The following is a 12,916-nucleotide window of genomic DNA, read 5'->3' as shown; positions in this document are numbered from 1 at the left end:
TGGAGGTATACATACGGTCACACCTCCCATGTAAGGGTTACACCCCTGTATTCATACGGATGTATCCCTTCATGAAAGGGTACTCCAGCATTATATATATACACCATGTCATGCCTGCATTTGATATAGACAACAAAACGTATTGTCCCCGCATCCGTTCCAGGAGACGGATGCTTACGTATTTTCGTTTAAGTAATAAGAGGGTGTTATAGCTGTTTGGTATCCTTGGTACTCGTATTAGGTTCTGCAACCTATACGTTTAGGAGCCGAGGTCGGGGTCGGGGTCGGGGTCGGGGTGTGGGTGTGGGTGTGGGCAAAACCTTATAGGAGTTTTAATGTTTTATTTAAAACTTGATTTGGTTCACCCGTGGTTCATCTATACGGTTGAACCACACTTGTGTCTATTCGTACATATATATGAATAGTTACACCCCCTCCCTGTACGTGGAGGTATACATACGGTCACACCTCCCATGTAAGGGTTACACCCCTGTATTCATACGGATGTATCTCTTCATGAAAGGGTACTCCAGCATTATATATATACACCATGTCATGCCTGCATTTGATATAGACAACAGAAACGTATTGTCCCTGCAACAGTCCGTTCCAGAGACAGATACGTACTGTATTTTCTTTTAAGTAATAAGAGGGTGTTATAGCTGTTTGGTATCCTTGGTACTCGTATTAGGTTCTGCAACCTATACGTTTAGGAGCCGAGGTCGGGGTCGGGGTCAGGGTCGGGGTCGGGGTGTGGGTGTGGGTGTGGGCAAAACCTTATAGGAGTTTTAATGTTTTATTTAAAACTTGATTTGGTTCACCCGTGGTTCATCTATACGGTTGAACCACACTTGTGTCTATTCGTACATATATATGAATAGTTACACCCCCTCCCTGTACGTGGAGGTATACATACGGTCACACCTCCCATGTAAGGGTTACACCCCTGTATTCATACGGATGTATCCCTTCATGAAAGGGTACTCCAGCATTATATATATACACCATGTCATGCCTGCATTTGATATAGACAACAGAAACGTATTGTCCCTGCAACAGTCCGTTCCAGAGACAGATACTTACTGTATTTTCGTTTAAGTAATAAGAGGGTGTTATAGCTGTTTGGTATCCTTGGTACTCGTATTAGGTTCTGCAACCTATACGTTTAGGAGCCGAGGTCGGGGTCGGGGTCGGGGTCGGGGTGTGGGTGTGGGTGTGGGCAAAACCTTATAGGAGTTTTAATGTTTTATTTAAAACTTGATTTGGTTCACCCGTGGTTCATCTATACGGTTGAACCACACTTGTGTCTATTCGTACATATATATGAATAGTTACACCCCCTCCCTGTACGTGGAGGTATACATACGGTCACACCTCCCATGTAAGGGTTACACCCCTGTATTCATACGGATGTATCTCTTCATGAAAGGGTACTCCAGCATTATATATATACACCATGTCATGCCTGCATTTGATATAGGCAACAGAAACGTATTGTCCCTGCAACAGTCCGTTCCAGAGACAGATACTTACTGTATTTTCGTTTAAGTAATAAGAGGGTGTTATAGCTGTTTGGTATCCTTGGTACTCGTATTAGGTTCTGCAACCTATACGTTTAGGAGCCGAGGTCGAGGTCGGGGTCGGGGTCGGGGTCGGGGTGTGGATGTGGGTGTGGGCAAAACCTTATAGGAATTTTAATGTTTTATTTAAAACTTGATTTGGTTCACCCGTGGTTCATCTATACGGTTGAACCACACTTGTGTCTATTCGTACATATATATGAATAGTTACACCCCCTCCCTGTACGTGGAGGTATACATACGGTCACACCTCCCATGTAAGGGTTACACCCCTGTATTCATACGGATGTATCCCTTCATGAAAGGGTACTCCAAGCATTATATATATACACCATGTCATGCCTGCATTTGATATAGACAACGAAACGTATTGTCCCTGCAACAGTCCGTTCCAGAGACAGATACTTACTGTATTTTCGTTTAAGTAATAAGAGGGTGTTATAGCTGTTTGGTATCCTTGGTACTCGTATTAGGTTCTGCAACCTATACGTTTAGGAGCCGAGGTCGGGGTCGGGGTCGGGGTGTGGGTGTGGGTGTGGGCAAAACCTTATAGGAGTTTTAATGTTTTATTTAAAACTTGATTTGGTTCACCCGTGGTTCATCTATACGGTTGAACCACACTTGTGTCTATTCGTACATATATATGAATAGTTACACCCCCTCCCTGTACGTGGAGGTATACATACGGTCACACCTCCCATGTAAGGGTTACACCCCTGTATTCATACGGATGTATCCCTTCATGAAAGGGTACTCCAGCATTATATATATACACCATGTCATGCCTGCATTTGATATAGACAACAGAAACGTATTGTCCCTGCAACAGTCCATTCCAGAGACAGATACTTACTGTATTTTCGTTTAAGTAATAAGAGGGTGTTATAGCTGTTTGGTATCCTTGGTACTCGTATTAGGTTCTGCAACCTATACGTTTAGGAGTTGTATTTATCTTGGAGGGTAAGGTGCAAGGTCAACCCCGCGAAGAGGGGGCATCTAAATCCTTAAGGAAAGTATCTTTCGAGATACGACTCAACTCGGTTGTCCGTGCTTCTTTCTTTCTGTTCGTTTCACTTCAAGTGTGCGAGAACAGGTATTTCTCTATTTACACATCTGCTTTGTCTTACAAGATATGCCTAGTATAACAATCTTAAGGATTTAGATCTTATTTGGCTTATTTTCTGTGTAAGACTATGGTCGGGAATAATCACGTGATACTATCACTCTGTGGACCTTCCACCTCTGCGCATTGCCCAAAATATCTGCTACCATACAACCGAGTATGGAGAAACCGAGAATAGTCTCGTAGTTTGATAAGATAGCACGCTTCACTGGGCAGAATTTTAAACGGTGGAAGAGATGATGCTATTTGCATTAACGCAAATAGGGGTGGCGTTGCATTGACGACCCCAAGCCTCCGGACGTGAGGATATTGATCTCGATATGAAGAGGGTTGCTTGGATCGAAGCGGACTTTCAATGCAAGAACAGGATTCGAATGCTCTATCGAATGAATTGTATAATGTTTACAATTCCTTTGATCATGCCTACATGATTTGGATTGCTTTGGTCAACAAATATACTGGAAGATGCTGGCTTAAAGAAATATGTGGTGTCAAATTTTCAACTTCCGGATGATCAAGGTGAAACCATCTCTTCTCAAGTAGACGATTCCAGGTTATGGTTGGGAATTTGGCTAAAGAGAACATGATTTTACCAGATCTGTTTGTCACAAGTTCTTTAATTGATAAACTACCTGACTCTTGGAAGGATTTCAAAACTACTATGAAACACAAGAGGAAGGACTGGTCTTTTGATCAGGTGGTAGTTCGCATCAAAATAGAGGAACGAAACCGCATTAAAGACAAAGGTGAAAAGCCCATTGGATACATTCGATCCAATGCCAATCTGGTGGAAACAGAGAAGAAACCAAATCTTAAGAGGAAAGGCAATCCTGTTCAGAAAAATTCAAACTCAAAGAGGAAGAAAGGAAATTGCTTCATGTGCGGCAAGCCGGGTCACTTCAAGAAAGACTGCAGGAACAAGAAGAAAGTTTTGCCAGATAAGGTAAAAGTCAATCTTGCTGAAGAGGAAGTCTTTGCAGCGATGATAACCGAAGTATTTTTGGTTGAAAAACCAAATGACTGGATAATAGACACAGGTGCTACGAGGCACATCTGTGGGGACCGAAATTCTTTTTTGAGTTATTCTATTTTTGATGATAAGGTCTATATGGGCAACTCTCAGTCAACCAAGGTTATCGGCAAAGGAAAAATTACTTTGAAGCTCTCTTCAGGAAAGACACTTGTTTTGGACAATGTGCTGCATGTGCCAGAAATAAGACGCAATCTTATTTCAGGGCCGCTTCTCAACAAGGCAGGAATGAAGTTACTTTTTGAATCTGACAAGCTTGTAGTTCTGAAAAATGATGTATTTGTAGGCAAGGGGTATCTTAGTGATGGTTTATTTGTACTAAGTGTTTCTGAGATAATAAAAGAAAAGCCTAGTGCTTCTTCTGCTTACTTTATTGATTATTATGATTTATGGCATGGTAGATTAGGTCACTGCAATGCATCTTATATTTCTTATATGCATAAGAAAGGCTTAATAGACAATCATATTAAGCAACCATTGACAAAGTGTCCCACATGTGTGGAGGCAAAATTCACTAAAAGACCACATAGGTCAATGGAACGACAAAGTAGCCTTCTTGATTTGGTGCATAGTGATCTTTGTGACTATAAGTCACTTGAATCTAGAGGAGGTAAAAAATATGTTGTTACATTCATAGATGATCACTCTAGATTTACCATGGTTTACCTTCTTAAGTCCAAGGATGAAGCAAGTAATGCTTTTATATCCTATAAGGCAGAGGTGGAAAATCAATTAGGGAGGAAAGTGAAAAGGCTTAGAACGATAGAGTGCTGAATACTCTAATCTTTCTCGCTTTGTGAGGACCATGGTATTATTCATGAGACCACCGCCCCTTATCAACCTGAGTCTAATGGGGTGGCAGAAAGGAAGAATCGAACATTGAAGGAAATGATGAATTCAATGCTCATAAGCTCAGGGTTACCCCTAGACATGTGGGGGGATGCCATGTTATCGGCATGTTACATTTTAAATAGAGTTCCGCACAAGAAAACCGGATTGTTACCCTTTGAATTATGGTATGGAAGAAAACCTACCATAAAGCATTTAAGGGTATGGGGTTGTCTAGCCAAAGTGGCTATACCAGAACCAAAGAAAAGAAAACTAGGACCAAAGACATGTGATTGTGTTTTTGTTGGATATGCAGCTCACAGTACTGCATATCGATTTATGGTTATTAAAACCATAAATGATGTGTTTGAAGAAAATGACTTTATTGAGTCAAGGGATGCAGAATTCTTTGAGAATGTATTTCCTCTTAAGTCTAACCTATTAGAAAGTAAGGTTGATAGTAGTGTATCATCTTTTGGACAAGAAGTGTCAAAGAATATTGAACCTATATCTAGTGATTCAAGTCAATTACGGAAAAGTAAAAGGCAAAAGAAAGCTACTTTTTCGGATGGTGATTGGGTTGTCTATCTTTTAGACAATGATCCTTTATCGTATAAAGAAGCGGTGACATCTTTAGATGCCGTGTTTTGGAAAGAGGCCATCAAAAGTGAACTAGATTCCATTTTAGCCAATCACACATGGATATTAGTTGACTTACCTAAAGGTTCCAAAGTGTTGGACACTAAGTGGATATTTCGAAAGAAATTGAAACCAGATGGATCACTAGATAAGTTTAAAGCCCGATTAGTAGTAAAAGGCTTTAGACAAAAGAAGAATATAGATTACTTTGACACATTTGCTCCAGTAGCAAGAATAACTACTATACGAGTAATGATGGCTGTTGCATCTATGTATAATTTGATTATACACCAAATGGACGTGAAAACAGCGTTTCTAAATGGCGACTTGGTAGAAGAAATATACATTAAGCAACCTAAAGGTTATGTTGTGCCTGGACAAGAACACAAGGTATGTAAGTTGGTTAGATCACTTTATGGACTCAAATAAGCTCCAAAACAGTGGCATGAAAAACTTGATTCGGTACTTGTATCGAATGGTTTTCTCATAAATGATGCTGATAGGTGCTTGTATAGTAAGTTCAATAAAGGCAAAGGTGTGTTCATCGTACTTTATGTAGATGACATGTTGATAATGGGAACGAGTTTAGACATTGTAAAACAAACTAAAGGTTTCTTAATGTCTAAGTTTGATACAAAGGACATGGGGGAGGCTGATGTAATTCTTGGAATTAAGATCATCAGAAAAGAAAAAGAGATTATATTATCCCAATCCCATTATGTTGAAACCATACTAAAGAAGTATGGTTATAATGATTTATCATCGGTTAAAACACCTTTGGACATTAATTGTTTTTTACAAAGGAATTTGGGGGAACCTGTCTCCCAAAAGAAATACTCACAAATCATTGGTTCAGTTACATATCTAATGAACTGCACCAGACCAGATATCTCTTTAGCAGTTGGAAAATTGAGTCAATACACTCATAATCCAAGTATAGAGCATTGGCATGCCATGACAAGATTATTGCGATATTTAAAGGGAACGATAGCCTATGGCCTTCACTACAGTGGGAAACCAGCCGTGTTAGAGGGCTATTGTGATGCTAACTGGATTTTAGATACCAAGGAAACATTAGCGACTAGTGGATATGTTTTCACACTAGGAGGTGGAGCGATTTCGTGGAAATCGGTAAAGCAATCCTGTGGTACAGGATCCACCATGGAAGCTGAGTTTATAGCTTTGGAAAAGGCGGGAACTGAAGCAGAGTGGCTCAGAACTTTGATGGCAGATATTCCATTGTGGCCAAAACCATTGCCTTCGATATCACTTCATTGTGATAATCAAGCGGCAATAGCTAAAGCTAAGAATAAAATGTACAATGGAAAGAAGTGCCACATCCGCCTAAGACATAATTTTGTACGGCAGTATATTAATGAAGGAACAATAGCTATTGATTTTGTGATATCTGAAAGCAACTTAGCTGATGTTTTCACAAAACCGTTGCCTACAAAAATAATTCATGATTCATCTAAGGGAATGAGCTTAAGGCCTGTGACATAGGTCATGTGATGGACACCCAACCTATGTGAAGAGGTAAATTCCTGAATTAGGTTCAAAGGGTACAAACGAAGTCACTGGATGACCTGTCTAGTACTACTACATTTTTTGCTCATTCTAGGTAGATAGGAAAAGTAGTACCACCACAAAGGAAGGAGGATGAGTCTTATAGACTCTTAATCTAGTCGGATCTCATGTAAAGTGGGGGTGTGTTAACTGTGGTGCACACTATGGACTGACCTAAATAGATGTAGGAGGTGAGGCCGCCTACCGATGAGAATTTTATAGGCAAATTCTCTAAACATCTATGAGACCAGGATAGGGGACAAGGCCAGTTAAAAAATGTCCATCTTTATAAAAGGGATATCACAAACGGTCGACTAGTAGGATGTGGCTGGTGAACTAGACGGCTACACCGATGAGGAAAGGTTCAAGAAGTCTGACTTTACCTGTACTCTGTGGCGTAGTTCATCAGACCTAGTGTAGGTTCAAGTCCTGAAGACACCTGCAACGATGTGTCCTACTATGTCTAATATACTTATCACTCGATATGTATCACTATTTTGAAACTTGTGGGGGAATTGTTGTATTATTATTTTATAGAAGCACTTTGGGTCAAAGCACTTGTTTCAAAAAGCACTTTTTCAAGTGTGTGTCAAAGTTTCAAAATTGTGTTTTGTTTCATTCCCTCCTCTATTTTGTTTGAAATTGGTTGTACTCTCTTATGTGCAAGAGGCTAGAATTGAGCTCAAGAATAGTCCCACATTGGTTGTGGGAGAGTTACTTGAGGGGTATATATATAGGATTGTTTCCTTAAGGTGTGAGCCTTTTGGAGAGGAAGATACCCTACTCTCTAGTGTGTGGGGGGTCCTTGGGGTGCTTTTGAAATACGCGCGCGCGCGGGTCGAGTCGGGCCGGGCCGTGGCCGAGGCCGAGGTCGGGGTCGGGGTGTGGGTGTGGGTGTGGGCAAAACCTTATAGGAGTTTTAATGTTTTATTTAAAACTTGATTTGGTTCACCCGTGGTTCATCTATACGGTTGAACCACACTTGTGTCTATTCGTACATATATATGAATAGTTACACCCCCTCCCTGTACGTGGAGGTATACATACGGTCACACCTCCCATGTAAGGGTTACACCCCTGTATTCATACGGATGTATCCCTTCATGAAAGGGTACTCCAAGATTATATATATACACCATGTCATGCCTGCATTTGATATAGACAACAGAAACGTATTGTCCCTGCAACAGTCCGTTCCAGAGACAGATACTTACTGTATTTTCGTTTAAGTAATAAGAGGGTGTTATAGCTGTTTGGTATCCTTGGTACTCGTATTAGGTTCTGCAACCTATACGTTTAGGAGTTGTATTTATCTTGGAGGGTAAGGTGCAAGGTCAACCCCGTTGCAGAAGAGGGGGCATCTAAATCCTTAAGGAAAGTATCTTTCAGATACTACTCAACTCGGTTGTCCGTGCTTCTTTCTTTCTGGTTCGTTTCACTCTGCAACTGGTGTGCGAGAACAGGTATTTCTCTATTTCTGTACATCTGCTTTGTCTTACAGTATATGCCTAGTATAACAATATATTCTCTGTCAAGTGTCTATTACATAAGATCAAGGATGGAATTTTCATCCTCCCACGTCCCTTGCAAGCACAAGTCAATTCGGTTAAGGCCCTTATGATTTAAATTTTTTTGGGAGGGTTATTTTTTATTATAAAAAAGGCAATTTGAAATCAACATGCCTTACAAAACCATACATCTGTTTAGATCATGATTCTAGATATCGGTATCATATCATGTACCCATTGATACATATGGGCATCGCAATGCTCGATACTGATACTTTACATATCAACCCTATATTGTTACGATATAGATTAGAAACATCGTCTAAGAGAAATGACTGTTTTTTAAATTTACACCGATATAGGCTGATACAGTCTGATTCATATTGTATCAATATCGGTATCAATACTGGAATTGATAGTGAACGATATGGCCGCCGACACCAATACCTACAACCATGGTTTGGATATAGCTTAAGTTAAATCATTTTAGAGCATTAAGAAAGATATATGTATTGCTTTTAGACCAAGAGAAGGTTGAGACATTGAACACTCTCCTACCATCACCAAACACCATAGGTAATCCCATCCCATCAAATTTCTAAAACAAAATTAGAGCTCAAGGGGGGTGAAAGTTACCTTTCAAGCAATAGCATCTTCATGACATTATCTTATATAAAAAAAATAGAAAAACTTGATGACATTATATAAGGATTTACGTTTAATCTTATTGGTGCAACGGCCGGGGGGTGGGGGAGAGAGTAAGATAATAATAGCTTGTCAATACTAGTTGTTGGACATGACGTATGACAACGTGATCATGTAGGCTCTCACTGGACTATGGGAGGGATCTAACTCTCATTTCATTAACTTACAAGTAATGTAATGATTTTTTTTGGTAAACACAAGTAATGTGTTTAAAAAAAATAAGGGAGAAAAAACGTCACTCGGTCGTGTGCTATGGTGTGTACCTGCGTTCAGACACAGTTGGGTCCAAAATGACCAGCACACCTCTGCATTTCCATAGGAGTGGGGCGGTCATTTTGCACCCGGCTAGGCAAGACTGGGTGGTGTTCCTTTCTCCCCCCCAAAAAAAAAAAAACACAAGAAATTTAATGGTTAGGATGGACAATAAAAGAAAAGCATTCATGGTCGCTAAGACGACAATGAATGCCATAATCTCCATCTTACTAGAACGGCGTGGGGGCAAGGGAACAATGTTTAGTTGCATTAGTGCATCTCCCTCTCCTCCCATTAAAAAAAAGAATTGCCTGGTTGTGTTCCCTTGTGCCCAAACATAAGGGGATGAAATGACTATTGAAACCCTCATGTTGGATGCCCCTATATGTCCTCTCATTGACTTTTACGTTGGTGCAGGGGCCAAGTGATTGGGCAGCAAAACCTTCCCTTCCAAAAAATAATTGTCTTTTGTTTTAAATTGGCTAATCTTTTGGGGTTTTAAGAGAGAGGATTGACAAGTTTATTCAATCCTTGGGGATATTAAAATTTGAGACAGAATTATATTTTATTAGGAATAAATCTATAGATTTTCCTTTGGGTTTTAAGAAGTGAACAATCCACTCAATAGACACTTGGACTGCCTTAAAATGGTGGAAACGATTTTTTATATAGGTTTGCGAATAGCATTTGTTTACCACCCAAAAAAAATGTTTGCATTTTTTATTTCTTTGGCTATTTTTTTTTCCGGAGAAAAGTTATGTATGGGGGAAGTGTAATGCCCACACTCATACTGTCTTACATAGAAGGAGTGAAATGAACCCGCCCCCATGAAAGGTGGGGAAATCTTGTCACCCATGATGGCAATGCCCATGCTCTCCTTAGCTCCCGTGTATACAAGAGCCGCATTCTCCCCTAGAGAACAACGATCCTTTTTTATTAATAAATTAAATAGCATCCTTTTGTTTTGGAAAAAAAATTCATTTCTCTACTTAAACTCATAGTTGGAAAATTAGGTTCTTAGACTCAATTCTGTCTTCTAGAAAAACCTGGTGACTCGACCTTGTCAAACCCGGTCAAGGCGAATCATGTTTTTCTTCTTTTTTTAATGCAATAATTTGTATAAATTAGTAAAAAAAACCAGAAAACACAGAAAAAATATGGAAAACTAAAATAATAAATAAATCAAGGAATCACATATCAATGCATTTGAGTTTATACCATTGAACATGAGAAGAGAGATGAAGAGTTGAGGGTTTCTATGCTGCCGGAGATTTGGAGAAATTTAATAACAATCACCTGTCGCCAAATCTGGTTAGAAAGGAATCGAATGAGATATGAATGCTCTAAGCAAGTACCAAGATATGTGGTGAATAATTGCTTGAGAGATGTTTCATATGGCACCTGTATCAATGGCGTGAGGATTAAAACAGTTCAAGAACTGATGCTAGCAAGGACGGTGAATGCCAAAATAGACAGCCCCAAATCGAGAAGGATAATTGAGGTAAGGTGGAAGCAGCCCCCAGAAGGTTGGTGCAAATTAAATATTGATGGTTCCTCACTGGGAAACCCAGGGCCAACAGGGTTGGGAGGAGTGTTTAGAAATCATTATGGAGCTGTAGTCAAATGCTTTGTCACTTTCCATGGCATTAAAACCAATTTCTATGTAGAGATGGAGGCCTTTTTTATTGGAATCAAAGAGGCTAAAAAACCTAGACATCAAGAAGCTCTTGAGTTACTTTATTCTTTTGTTCCTAATGTTTTATTGATGAAATTTCTAAGGTCACCATTTCAGAGTTTGTTGATCAATGGAGATGCTCCTTAGCTAAATCTGGATCTTTTCCCACCTAACTCGCGATCAAGTTCTTAGATGCAACTAATCAATCTAGCCCTATTTACACCAAATGATAGCGATTTTTTTTGAAAACATAACATTCATCTGAAATTTAAAATGCTCGTTTGGCGTGTCTTAAATGCAGGATTACTTGTCAAAGCTATTCTCTCAAAATGGATACCTGTCGAGCCTACATGTGTTTTCTGTGGTGCTTGTGATGAATCCATATGGCATCTGTTTCTATCATGTGATTGGACTAAGCGTATTTGGGCATCTAGCCCTCTCGGATTGCGAAAAGAGCTGCACTCCAGTCCTTCATTGGCACATCTGTGTGCTTCTCTCCTCTTTTCAAACGCCCTAGATAAACAATATGCTATTTGATTTTTCTCCGTTATTATTATCACTTGCTATTTTATTTGGTATGTACAGAACAAAGTTATTAAAGGTTCATCAAGCATGTGATTCAGTGGCTCTTGGATTTACACTTACACCCTGACACCCTATCACAAACTGAAATTGCTTCACCACAAATCACACACCACACATGTTATACCCGCACCCCAGACATACCCTTATACCCCGAGGCAATTTAGACCTTTACCTAAGGGGCAATGCCACGGTGGCACTGGCCAACACCTGTAACCTTAGACTTAAAATATTACTAAAAGTATCCCCTCGAAGACCTGGAAGTGTGGGCCAAAGCCCCGAAACTTTCCTTGAAGTTTGGGCCTTGATAGCAGCACCAGAGTCACGAACGGACTCACTCGTGCTGAATCCGCTCAAGGATCCGCCTGTGCTGTCATCTACCTTTTTGGTTCCTTTTCCTGTGGGACCCACATCCTCGTATCCCGGACACTATAATTAGACCTTTGGACCATATGGACCCCTACCCTTGCCATTAGATGGTTAGTTGAACTATGAAAATGGGCCCATAAGGCATAACTTAAATGAATAATGGATTTTATATACCCTAACCTAAACCAAATAGACCTTAGTGGACAATTAAGTCCTATGGACTTAGGGTGCACCCCAAACATGACCTAATGGTTATAACTAAGGCCAAACAGACCCTAAGACCTAACTAAAACCCATTTAAAGACCTAAAGGCCACTAAGTGTTTGGGGGTGCCTAAACCAAACATGGCCTAAAGCCTATTTGACCCTTAAAAGGATAAGAGAATCCTTATTCTCTTATCTCTCCCCCTCCCAAGTAAACCGTGGAGGAGAAGAGACAAGAGAAGAAGAAGAAGTAGAAGTAGAAGTAGAACTAGGAGAGGAATAGGAGGGGAAGGGAAGAAGATGGAAGCCATGCCAAGATGGCTGGCTGCCCCACATCTCCTCCCCAAGCTGACCGGACCCAAGGGAGAAGAGAAAGAGGAGGAGAAGAGATGGAGAGGATGGTTGGAAGGAGGATCTCACTAAGGTAAGCTTTCAAACTTGGTACTTCTCCATTCTCATTCCCATTTTTAGTAGTTTTCCTTGAGCTTGGGCTAACCTAGGGTTCTATTTGGGACTCAAGGTGATGCTTGACCCTAATTGGGAGCTCTAATGGAGCTAATCTAGACCCCTTTGTGCTATAATTTCAGCCATTGTTGGTGAACCCTTGGACCTAAGCCATGAAAACTAACCCTTGGACCAATTGAGACCAAACCCTTGAAGGATCTTGGATCCAAGAAGTAAACCTAGGTTCTAGTGACCCTAGGGGGGCTTAGATACCCCCTCCATGACCCTGAAGAACTAGGGTGCTCCAAGCTTCAAGTTGGAGCAAAAGCCCTCTGAAATCTCGGAAGAGATTGTCGACGGACGAACGACTGGATCCACCAATCATGGTACCGACCGTCAGTCCACCCAGTAT

The sequence above is a fragment of the Telopea speciosissima genome, chromosome 3, assembly GCF_018873765.1.
Source record: "Telopea speciosissima isolate NSW1024214 ecotype Mountain lineage chromosome 3, Tspe_v1, whole genome shotgun sequence".
In the NCBI taxonomy this organism is placed as follows: domain Eukaryota; kingdom Viridiplantae; phylum Streptophyta; class Magnoliopsida; order Proteales; family Proteaceae; genus Telopea; species Telopea speciosissima.
The sequence above is the reverse complement of the archived record's forward strand: the minus strand, read 5'-3'. Positions refer to the sequence as shown.